The sequence below is a fragment of the Equus caballus genome, chromosome 14 (assembly GCF_041296265.1).
Source record: "Equus caballus isolate H_3958 breed thoroughbred chromosome 14, TB-T2T, whole genome shotgun sequence".
Taxonomy (NCBI): domain Eukaryota; kingdom Metazoa; phylum Chordata; class Mammalia; order Perissodactyla; family Equidae; genus Equus; species Equus caballus.
The window spans coordinates 13,680,801-13,693,792 of record NC_091697.1 but is presented as its reverse complement, the minus strand read 5'-3'; the positions used below and the strand labels follow the sequence as shown (position 1 = coordinate 13,693,792).

General features: G+C 44.7%; 1 long non-coding RNA gene and 1 pseudogene across 1 annotated transcript; one reads left to right on the top strand and one right to left on the bottom strand.

The window, feature by feature from the left end:
- LOC138917403 (heparan sulfate glucosamine 3-O-sulfotransferase 4-like) overlaps positions 1 to 12,992 on the bottom strand; it is a 144,014-nt pseudogene that overhangs the window by 40,126 nt on the left and 90,896 nt on the right.
- On the top strand, positions 5,525 to 10,205 carry LOC138917405 (uncharacterized). Its single transcript, XR_011425362.1, has 3 exons — positions 5,525 to 5,692; positions 8,517 to 8,693; positions 9,436 to 10,205. It is a non-coding gene; the product is annotated as an uncharacterized lncRNA (long non-coding RNA).

Here is a 12,992-nt window from a genome sequence, read left to right as displayed (position 1 = left end):
GTCATCTGCCACGAAAAAACTCTGACTTATACCAAGGGGCTTCATAAAGCCTGTGGTGGAGCCCACCCATGTGATTGCTCTCCTCCTCTGTTTCAACTGGAATATTCCCCAAACAGATCTGGACAATCCTTTGTCATGATGGCTTAGGCCTCCTTCCTCTGTCACTCACTGATGATGTAACACGGCTTAGTTCCAGGCCTGTCACTCAGCAAGTAAGATGAGGCACGATGAGACATGGAGGGGCTTATGTGGAGAAAGGTGAAAGGAAGTGTGGTGGGGTCAGACGGTTAATAGATGTGACAGAATCAGGCCTGGTGTTTTTCCTGTGCCTGGAGCCCACCTCGCCCCTGCAGGGGCCACTGGCCCCCAGCTCCTGTCTGCCTTTAAAACAGAGGCCCCACCTCTGGGATCAGTTCGGATCCAAAAGAGAAGCAATTAATCAGTTCTTGTCTCACATTCTACATCAGCATCAGTCCTTGTTTTCTAATAGGCTGACCTATATCTTGCTCCTTCGTTTGGGCCTCTGAATTGTTCCTGGCTAGTTCCCGAAGCCTGAGTCTCTGCCTCAGAAACCTTCTTAGTGATGATAATGATAGGAAACACCTGCCTTTAGTTTATCATGTGCCAGGCTCTGTTCTGAGTACTTTCCATGTTCTTAGTTCATTTAATCTTTACAACGATCCAAAAAGATAGGTCCTGTTAGTAGTCCCATTTCATAGATGAGGAAGCTGAGGCACGAAGGGTTTAAACGACCTGCCCAACATCACACGGCTAGTAAGTGGTGGAGTCAGGACATGAGGCCAGGCAGTCTGGCTCCAGTCTGTGCTATTAACATTCACACAATAACAACTTAGACTATAAACACCTGTGGTAGATTCGATTTCGCAAAGATGGATGCAGCAAAATCTCCATCCCACAGGCTTTTCTTACAATGTCACTCCGCCCTCCCTCTCACTGAGGAGCGAAGTATGTGTTCCCTCCTCTTGAACCTAGAGTATGTGACACTATGTGACTTTGAGGCTTAATAGTAAAAATGCTATGTACCTCTGCCTTGCTCTGATGGGACACTCAGTCTCAAGACCTAGTGCCATGCTAGTTTGGAAGCCCAAACTAGCCCAGATGGAGAGATCACATATAGGAAGTGTTCTGCCTGACACCCCAGCCGAGGTCCCAGCTGTAACCAGCATCACCACTAGCTAAGTGAGTGCAGATGCCTCCAGATGTTTCCTGCTTCAAGTCACTGAGTCACTCCCAGGCTTTACGTCTTTCCAAACAAGGCCCCAGACATCAGGGAGTAGAGACAAGCCCTCCCAAATTCCTTACCCAGAGAATGCATGAGCCTAATAAAATGGTCAGTTGATGCCACTAGGTTAGGCAGTGGTTTGTTACACAGAAATAGTAACTGGAACATCATCCCCTGTCTACAACCTTGTCTATATCCAGTCTATAGAGCTCTGTCTCTGAATGGTATCTGGTTCAGTCCCTAACACCCAGTGACAGGTTCATCATATTCTGCTAGCCTGATATGTCGCCCGTCATCCCTTGTTGGACGTGCTGAACGCCAACAGCCACCTTCAATTACCACTTCTTGTCTGTAGCCAGATCCTCGTGACACCAAGTGTCACCAGCTAGACCGAACTTGCTCTCGCTTCTGAAGCTGTTTCTGACCCCTCAAGTTTGTCCACAGATCTCAGTTTCCTGCCTCATTCTGCCCTAGCCAGCCCCATCCGTTTTCAGGTGACAGTCATGGTTCAGAAATGGAGCTGATCCAGCTTCTTCATTGGAGAGATGTAAAAATTGAAGCCCAGCAACATAAAACAAAATAGTAGCAACTGACATCTCTTGAAGCCCTAATGTATAATACTGAATTCAACCCTCACAAGTTATCCTGTGTAATTAATAACATCATCGATTCCATTATACAGATGGAAAACCTGAGGCTCAGAGACAGTAAGTCATTTTTGGTCATGCAGTTGTGTTAAGCTGCCTCGGTGTCCCCTGAGAGGTCAGATCTCGGAAGGTTGAAGACAAGATACATGATGGATTCCAAGACGCAAAAACCATTGGGTTTTTCTCCTGCAGAAAATCTACCTGATATCTTAACAGGATAACAGCCTCTACCTTGAAAATACACCTTCTATGATCAACACAACTAGGAAGTAAAGATGGTCCTTCCTCATGAGTTGGTATCGTGGGTGTGGCTAAGAAGATCTGTATTGGCCACATCCCTCCAGTTTTTATTTCTCTTTGTGTCACACTCCAGAATGTGATGCTCTAAATTTGGGTCCTTATCCTAGGAGATGGCACCAAATCCGTCTTTGATGAGTGTACAATGCCTTCTCATGGATGGAAATATACAGGGGTGGCTAAAAGAACAATCTTTGGAGTTCAAACAAAGGTATAAATACAGGCCCTGAGAATTCCTAATTACATGAGTTGTACGACCTGGGGCAAGCTGTGTAACTTTGTTGCCTCCAGGCTCTCATCAGCATAGCAGGCAGAACAGGACCCACTTCATGGAACTGTTGTGAAGACTGAGTGAGACAATGGAGAGAGCCCAGCACAGAACAAGGGTATGCCCCCAATCACCATTATTATTGTTATTATACACAGAAATGGAACGAATCCTTACCGAACAGAAGTAAGCAAGAGCTCACTATATTCTAGAAAAATCACCAAATTATCTCAAACTACAGTATAAACAGTCCATAAAATCCCACAAACAGGCAGGAAGGCCAACTCCCAGATTCCCAAGTAAGTGTTCATTCACACGATTCCAGCCCCTTATTGCGCTCAAGTTGCTAAGAAACACCTTGACACTAATCATTCTTGGCAATCTCAAGATACTAACTCCTACAGTTAAATCTTCCCTAGAAAGACTCAGCTTCTGACCTAGAGGCGGGAGGTGGGAGCCCTGACCTTCTTAGTCTCCAGTTAAAAGAAAAAACAGGCAAATGATGATATCACAGTCCTATACTCCTGGCAAAGAGGAGAGTCCATAAAAGCCAGCGAGAAAAGATTCCATTGTAACTTGACTAATGCATCTCCAGAAGGGTTGCTATCAGCTGCAAAGCACTCCCCATTAAAGAAATCAATTTAGCGTTTGACTTCTCCTCCTGTGGCGCATACTGAAGCGGGATCTGACAAGGATGGAAAACAGATTTGTGTTAAATACTGCCAATAAAGTCTGTAGCTCAAGGTTACAGCAGTCAATGGAAATCCAGTGCCTTGGAAACCCTGGGACCCTCATCCGTCAGCTGGAGTCAGCAGCTTTGAAAGGAAGCTGTAGGTCTGGCTCAGGAAGGGGGCTGGTTATCAAGATTGGGTATTTGGGGTCATGGTAACCTCAGATGCTGGTTTTGTACTAGGTCCTTAAAATAGGCCTGAGCTCCCAGGTCTGTGAGCATCTTGTTGGTTTTTCTTGGTTGTAGTGGATATCTCTTGCTCTTGCTTGCCTAGCATCCACGCACTCTTCATTTTCTATCAATGGTACTCATGTTATCCCAGGAAACAGCTCCTTTTCTACTTCTCAGTCTGTGAGATTTGGGTTGAATTAAGCACCCCTCTGGCTCTAAGGGTAGGTAGGTATGTGAACTCACCCTGCCCAATCAGTGCTGGGCAGCCACTCTAGCCCCAGCAAGAGTTTCAGGGGTGTCTACGTGACCCAAGGAAGGCCAATCATAGCCAACGAGACTCAGTCTTGAAATTCATTGTAATTGTTTGTTAAAAGAAGTCATCTTTCTAGGGGCCAGCCTGGTGGCGTAGTGGTTAAGTTTGCATGCTCTGTTTTGGTGGCCTGGGGTTCAAAGTTTCAGATCCCAGGCTTGGACCTATACATCACTCATCAAGCCATGTTGTGGAGGCGTCCCACATACAAAATGGAGGAAGATTCACAGAGATGTTAGCACAGGGTGAATCCTCCTCACCAAAAAAAAAAAAAAAAGAGAAGAAGAAGTCATCTTTCTACTAGGGTGGATGGAAAAACAGGACGCAAGCCTAAAGCTCCTGAAAACCATCTTATCATAATAAGGAGAAAATGGAATCAGTCCAGAGAAAGATAGACATAAGAGATGGAAAGAGAGAGAATCCAAAGTCTGATTAGATCATTTGAGCTCTTAGAATCAAGCTGTACCTGAAGACCATCCCCTGGACTTTTCAGTTCTAAGATCCAATAAGTTTCATTTTACTTGGTTTTTAAGTCAGAGTTGCATTCTTATCACTGCAACTAAGAAGGATCTGATGACTCCAACGTAGCTGTATCAGCAGATGAGGCCGGCCTGCTTGGAAAGTGCCAGGTCTCTGTGGAGCCTCACTTAAGGCAACACTCAGCAATGAGTCACATCTTCCCATCAGATTCATCTTTCCAATGCATGAACAACATATGGGCAGATTATGGGAGATTTCACGTGAGTCCTGGGAAAGCAGGTACAACACGCCAAACCAGACAAGCAGGTGCCGGTGACTCTCCACATAGCCGCTCCGACCGCTTCCACGTGCTGTTCTGACTTCAACACTCAGAGCCTCGTCTTCCTGGAAACGCTGCCCCCATTTCAGAATCCGACTCTGCCTGTACCCAGGACACGTCAGCAGCACCTGGGAATTAACATCTCCCTGGGGACGGCCTCTCACCACTGACCTGCCCTTTGGCACGATGATTCTGAGGCAGTTTTTTACCCCATTTCCCAGAGTTTCAGTTTACCCCACAGGATTAAGTTTGAGGCAGCCACTGTGATAGCCGGCTTACTACTGGCCCACTAATCAGCTGCCTTCCTTCCCTGTATGGCCCCCTCACTCCCTGGTGTGTCCCTGTACCTCCTAAATAAACTACATATGCTCAGTCAGTGTCTCCGTGTCTGCTTCTGCCTTGAGAGCAGAAATTTCTTCAAGTTTCCCATCAGACACTCCGTTATTCCCCTAATGGAAATTCCTCCCCTAACAGCCTTTATCTCTTAGGCTGCCCAGCCTTTTACAAATCCCCTTTCATGATCCTTAGAAATACATCTCTGCCCTCAGCCTGCATATCCCAGAAAGGTAAACAAAATCCTAGAAGCCCTCACATCCCTCCCACCCACCCCCAAATCTTATCAATATATTCATGCAGCAAAAATAGATTTCTTCCAGAAGGGAATGCTGTTGCCACCCAAATACAATTTACCTATAAATACCAGTGCAAAGGACGGCAGCAAGTACCTGGCTGGCGTCAAAACTGCAGTCCACAGTCAGGAGCATGGCCTGCTGGCTCCCCAGGGTCTGCACCCGCACCCCGCCTCCCTCTTTCCCACCTCTTCTTTCACCCCTCTCTGCCTTCCCTTTGGCATTTTATGTGGATCCAGCCACACTGAATTAACTGCTTGCAGTTCCCCTAAAATAGGCCGTGCTGTCTCCTTCTGCCTTTTTAAATGCTGTTCCATATGCCTGAAATATCTTGTCTTCTCACAGGCTGCGAAGGACTCGCTTCCTTCTCACCCCACTCAAACTCCTGGTTCCAGGACTTTCTCACTCGAAAGAGAGAGAACTTGGCGTGGATTGTGTCAGAAGACTGAGCTTCCTTCAGAGCAAATGATGGAGACAGGCCTGGTGATCACTTGGCCAGAAATTACAGACGGGATTCCAGATTTGGAGAGTGAAGTGGTTCTTGAAGCTGCCGACAAAACACGGCCACCGTTTTAGGCGTTCTGCCAGATGTCTTCAGGTAAACAGCAGTGATGAGATCAACAGACACAGGAGGAAAGATACTCTTTTCAACTTTCCTTCATTCTTTCTGATAAAAAAGAGAAAGTCTAATTTTGGTTATTCAGATGTCTCTAACACCTAACATTTGCTAATCTCTCATTTTTAAAAGGCAGAGAATTAATAATATTGTCTTCTTCTCATTGCGTTATGTTTCTAATTCCCTTCCACCTAAGGTCACTGATACTTCTCCTTCTTTTCCATTTATATTAATGATGTAAAGTTTTCATTTAAATGCAGAGTCAAAATAAACAAAGGACAGTAAGTATAGTAACATACACACATCCCTGTGTGACAGGTGTGATACGTGTATATACATTATAATATTATATATATAATTACATATATTAACCACAGGTGGTCCTTGGATATGACAAAATTTTGTAAAAGTGATACTCAAATGAGTCAAGTTCAGGGGAAAAAGCTAGAAGGGGCTGCAGTGGCTACCTTTCAGATGCCTTCTTTCCTGGTACCCATGACATCTTTGGTGGGCACAGCCCAAAAGCTGGTGAACCCCTAAATTCTCTGAAGAAGCAGAACTTCAGAAACTCACTCCAGCTGGTCTTCCCATCTGCATAAAGGGCTTTAGAAGCGGGTTATAATCTGAACTTTCCCTGCTCTCCTCCTCTTAGGGTGTCTAAGCTGAACTTGCACATTCCCGGATTATTTCGGAGTTGAAAAACCACCGTTGTAGTTACATTTGGCTCCTCTGAAGTACAAGGCAGAGGATGCTCCCATCTTGCTGCATACCAGCTGCGACGGAGGACAAAGGCTCCTCTGTCTTTGATAAACAAATGAAGCTCAACATTAAAGGTGCTTTCTGATCCTCGCTTAAAGAGGCAGCCCCAAAGCAAACCAGCCAGACCTTCCTAAGCAGCCTTTGATGTCAAGGTTGAAAAGCAATGAGCGGTTAAGCTTGTCATTTTTATTCTGAAATGTGGCTTAGAGATATGCAAGATGGGGCTTTTCTCTTTCTAACCTTTCTGAGTGCTCCTTCTCACTCAATCAAACTCACTCAAATAGATTTATGGAGCAAGCTTGTAGAAGCCAGGCACTGTGCTAAACACTGAGGATAAACAAGAGGCCGAAACCACCAAGTGCCTCACCTCAAAGCTTATGCTCCAGAGATTCTAGAAAGGGAAGACAGATAGTAAATACAGAGGAACATCAATAAATGACAAGACCATTCCAGAGGAAGCGATGCTATTTAAAAAAATAAAACAGGATTCATCAAAATGTGGCTGAGGTCCTGGGTGTGCACGCGGTGGGTGGTTGGCTGGGGTGGTCGATGATGATGTCTATAATATTGTGATCCGAAACTTGAATAACGAAAGGATTCAACCTCACAGGATCTGAGGGAAGGGTGTTCCTGGTAAAGGAAGATGAATGTACAATAGGCCAGTGATGAGACTCCTTCGATTTATCTCTTCTTCATTTACCCTCTTCATACTGACCCTTCTTACATTCCCTCCGATGTGGATCAAGGCTGCCCCAGGGAGAGAAGCCCAAGGCATCCTGCCCTACATACTGATCTATATCATCCTCCGGGAAGCATAGGACGTCCTGACTTAATCCAATCTGATTCTTACCCAAAGTTATAGGACCACCCAATAACCAGACCCCACCTACACTGACATCATTTTAACAACGTTTTTCATGATCTTTCCTTTGTCTTGTAAAGAAATAACTCAAATACCTATGCCTTATAAATTTAGCTCTAACCCTCAACACGTTGCAGCTCTTTACTGCCCATGGGTCCTGTCCCCACGCCTGCAGCTCTTCGCTGCCCACGGGTCCCGTCCCCATGCCAGCAGCTCCTCACTGCCCACGGGTCCCGTCCCCCACTACTCCATGCTATTCTGTGAATAAAAGAGCACTACTGCTAGCTCTTGAGAGTCCAATAAATCTTTCTTTTGACTCCTTGACTCACCAAGCTCGCATCACCTCCACCTCTTTTCACACAGCTTAGAGATGTGGCTCTGGATTGGGTTTCTCTTCTAATTCCATCACTAATTAACCATGTCCCTAATCCCTAGGAGTCTCAGTTTTCCCATCTGGAAAATGGTAACAAGAACAATAACACCTATTTCACAGGATTGCTGTGAAAATACGATGTTCTATCTAAAACGCTCAGCTTACTTCTTGGGGTAAATAATCAACAATGGTTACTCATCACTCTAATTTTACTGCTCTCCTTGGACAAACTCCAGAAGACACTTAGGTTCATATAGGCTGAAGGAGGACTGACCTGAATTTGAATTCTGAGTCTCTTCTTGTGTGAAGAAACTTGGGATGGGTTATTGTGAAAGAGAAGCTGACGTAATTTCTTTTTCTTGTTCCAGGTATTTCCTCCTACCCCTTCAATAGCTAGAGCATTCTACACCCACTGACTCCGGTGTAGCGTTTTTTCTAGCAGGTATCCAAAGAGAGAGAGAGTCAGTGCTTGGTCTTTGAGGTTCAAAACAGGCCTTTGAAACTCAAGGCAAGGACTACAGTCTTGAGCAAAAAAGGTTTTTGAGTTTCAAGAGCCCGTATCCTTTGAGTTTCAAAAGACCAAAATCCTGCACTGAACAATAGGCATAGAAGAATACGCTCATTGATCTGTGAGCATGAGGTTTTCTCCCGCCACAAAAAAATCTCACAGGCTCAGGAAAAGCAGCAAAAGAGAAACATGAGGGTTAGACTCCTGTCAGGGCACCCAGTGAGACCAGGTCCCATGGAATACAAGAGTTAAGGATAAAATTACAGACAGGAGGGTATACAGGAGCCTCTTCTCACTTCCCAAGGGAGGACCAGGAAAGTGAACAGGATTCGAGAGGTCTCCAGCACCCTGCCGAGGGTCACCCCAGTAGAGTGGGAATGACAGCCTGGCGTTGCCGATGAAGGAAAGAGGCTGGGGTCCCTGGACCTGGAGGAGCTTTGTGGATGGAGGCTGAAGCTGATGCCTGCTTTCCACCATTCAGGTGAGCACTGTGCACCATCATGTTAATTGCTCTTCTCCTGGGCATCTGGGAAGGACAGCAGCCAGCATCCTTGACAAAGAGAAACCTGTCTGTGCCCTAAGACTTTGCTTAGCACCATCTGAATTACCCCACGTAGACACATCCCCTTTATGATGGCTCAGAGTAGTCATAAGCCCTCAAGATGGAATGATGGCTCTAAAAATCTAGATGAATCAGCCTTGGCATTGACACTTCAGTGGGAATGAGAGGAACCAGCTTGAGTTCTCCCTAGAGCTAGAAGGACACTAAAATACGCCTTCATTACACTTGCAATCAAAAGAGATTTGCTGGAAAGACAACCTACCATCAATAAACTAATGGTCTAGAGAAAAGGCAGCTGAAAACTGCCTGACATGAAGCTGGCATAGCCCTCTGCTTTCCCCTCTCCATTCACCTTCTCACCTAGAACTGAAATGACATTTCAGGAACATAAACTTCTGCGACATAGAGTTAGACAGGGGCACTACGTGCCAGTGTTGCCCAGGCTCATTCCTTTCACTTTCCAAACTCCACATCCAGAAATCTTTCACAGGTGTTCCAACAGCTTACTTGACAAAGGAAGGATGGAGGATACTTCTCAAGGTGTATTCATTTCAGGAACTGTGCATTAGTCCTGGGCTGCCCTCTGAACTCTGTGGCAAATGGAACACAAGCTAATGGTCACTAGCTTCACTGAGTATATGATGACTCTGCTTACATTTAGATCAACGAGAGACAGGGATGGAAGGTAACTGCCTCAGTTTCCTCAAGGGAGCTCAGTCTTTGCGATTCTGAAAGCAAAACCATCTGAAGATACCAAAGCAAAATGTTAGGCAAAGCAAAAGGCTACCTGGCTGACTCCGCTCAGAAGGAAGAACTTTCTATCAAGACTGCCCCTACAAAGAGCTGTGAGAGCCCACCCTATGAATCTGAAGGCTTTCTAAAATTTTTGACAAAGTCAAGTGCATAGTCGATGTGACTTGTACTTGATATGAACAAGTCCTGTGGGTCACTGAGTTTGCTCAGGTCTGAGTTCTGTTTGCCCTCCAAGGTTCTACTGTTCCAGGGAGTGTGTGCTGCTCCAGTCTGGATGTAGACACCAAAGTCCCACCCCCTGGGCCAGCCCCACCTTCTAGGAGAGTTTGGCAGAATATAGGAAGCTCAATGATTGCATTTTTAGGAATGTATCCTAAAGAAATAATCATGCACATATGTGGAGGTTTAACTCAAGGATGTTCATCCAAGAATTAACTATAATAATGAAAACTGTAAATAACTTAAAAACACAACAACTGGGTAATGATTAAATTACAGGAGATCCATGGGATATTACGTTGTCCTTAAATGTTCTGTTTTGAGGAATATTTAATAACGTGGGAAAATGCTTAGGGTATACACATTTTTAAATTATGTTACACGTCGGTACGTACAAGATTTGCAAATATTCACATGTATAAAGAGGTTCACCAAAATAAAACTGTGATTCTCTTTGAACGGTGTGATTACGGATGAATTTAAATGTTCTTTATACCTTCTGTGAGCTTCCTATCTGTGACGGTTTAGGACAACTTGAAGTTAGAGGGCACAGTCCCCAAGACTGCCTCACTTCTGACACCAACCGCAAGTTTGATGGGTTCCCAAAAATACCCTAAAGTTTGATAATTCACTAAAAAAACCTCACAAAACTCACTGAAAATTGTTATGCTCATAATTATAGCTTACACAGAGAAAGGATACAGAAAAGATGAGCCAAAGGAAGAGATGTATGGAGTAGAGTCCAGGAAAAGTGCTAAAAGGGGAGGTCCCGTTGTCTTCTCCCCATGGAGTTAAGGACACGTTACCTTCCTGGCATCCATGTGTGACAATATGCACAGAACAGTGCCACCCAAGGATGCTCCTTGAGCCTCCATGATCAGAGTTCTCAGGGGACTTCACTATGTCAACATGAGGGATTGCCCTTGTGGCTGATCTCAGTCTCAGTCTCCACCCTTCCACCCGTGTCCCAAAGCCCCCACCCCAAATCACATTGTTGGCCTTTCTGGCATGGCTCACCCTTACCCCAACGTGTGGCCATCCCCCACCCTAAATCGTATTGTTTCACCACCCAGTGTGACCCCAGGTCCCAAGCAAAACAAAAACCATGTCCTATCAAGCAGAACACTGGATCACCTCCCAGTAAGCCAAAGACAAAGACCAGATGTCTTGGGCAGGATTGACTTCTTTACTACAAACTACGATAAACAATAAAAGTTACCATGAACAATAATATTAAGAAGTATTCCTGCATTAGATAACTGGTGTCTTTGAAATCTGATCCTGGACACCCAGGGAAGCCAAAGGGCTGCTTTTGCCCCATCCTTACCACCTGGCCACCATCTAAATGGGCTTCTGCCTTTTCTTGGGTTATACCCTAAGTCCTCAATGGGGATCTGATCTTGTTAGCATTTTGTTATTGTAATTTCTATTCTTATTATATTGCTGTTTTTATAATTCCAATTGTAATGATTGCAATCATTGCTATCATGTATTGATTACTGACCGTGTTCCAGGTATTGACTTAAATTTTTAACATGTACAATCAAGTATAATTTTCACTTAAAATGAATTTTTCAGTATGTGCTATTTTAGCCCCATTTTGAAGATGAGAAAACTGGGGAACTAGGAGGTAAAATTTTTTATCCCAAATCTCCCTATTTAGCAGAGACAGAGCTTAGATTCAATCTCAAATCTGTCTCCTTCCAAACGCCCTTGACTTCCCTTCTGCTCTAACGGCTCCTCCCCTGGGGGTCATCATTCTCTGATTCAGCTCCCCTACTCTGGTCAGTCCCTCATCAACCTAGGAGCATCTAGGAAGCCAGAGGGCCACCCATCTGAGGCCAACAATGAAGAAGCCTCCATCACCATATCAAGCCCTTAGAAAGGCATCCCATGCTGATCGCAGACCCAGGAGCCTTCTGTCCGGATGCCAGACCCCAAGACGCAGCTCCCTGTCCACGTCTCTCAAACAATCCCTCCACCTGGACCCAGTTCGCCCCTCAAGATTGCATTCCCTTTGGAGCGTCTGTCCATTCGTCCAGGTGTTCTTTATGGCCAGACATCTAAAAATATTTAAAAAAAGATAATTTGTCTCAAGACAACTTCATGTTAATTTTACATGTCGAATAAACACTGAACAAATCTCGAGTACATTTCAGAAACGCTCTATGTCCTTAGGGACTTCTTCCTCTGTTTACTTTCTTATTTTCTTACTTTGAATCTCTAAAGAGTCAAGTTTTGGTCAATTTTCTTCCTTCAAAACTTATTTTAATTTGTACTAAGACAAAAGGATGTGAAACACTCAATATGGAGTTGAATGTCTTGGTCATTAACTGAAATGGTTTAGATAAATTTGTAGGAATGATGTGGTTCAGCTAGGGCAAACCACAAGTCTGGATGGATGTTGGAGGTACAGATGACAAAGGTATCGATCGCCTCTGGAGAAGTGAGCTGTCAATGGAAGCTTCTGGGAGGGCTGAGATGAGGGCCACTGTCTGAGCCTTGGTTCTGGAGGATTTTAGAAGATAGGACCAGTGGGGGAAGGCAGCCCGGAGAGAAGGTATAGGGTCTGCTAAAACCAGAGTCAGAAATGATCCTGTACAATGCTTCCCAATGCTGAAGGCACCAAGCCCTATGGGGTGAGGGTAGGGGAGGAAAGTGGGAGTTCGTAAATCAGGGGTACATGGTTAGCCTTTTGGTGTCATCATAACCAAGCATTTACATATTGGTATGCATATTATTTTATAATAAATTATTTCATTTTTATTTCTCCTTTAGATTACAATTAGATAATATTGATTTTTTATCAGGCATGTGGAACGGTTATATTGTCTATGAATTTCACCTCAGGAGGTCCTCCAAAATATTGGTAATAGACAGGGAACACTGGGCCGAATGGATGTTGAAACCACTAGCCTAGTCAATTCCGGGAAGTTCCATGAGGCAGGAACTGCGTGGAGGGTTGGAAAAATGAGCAGTAAGGGGACAAGTTGAGTGAGATAGGAAGGAATCAGATTACGTGAAAATCTTTGGGCACAGAGGCAATTTTACCCCGAAGCTAACGAAGGCGAAGCTTTAGTTAGCCCCTCACTTGCTTGGGGCCAATCCAAGACCTTGGGAGGAGCCCTACAGCATGTTCACGTGGTCATGTTTATTTACTTGAAATATATTTTTATTTCCATTTTCCTTGAAAAGGGTCCCCAAAATTGTATAGAGAGGGCTTCACAGACTCTAGACATCCTTAGT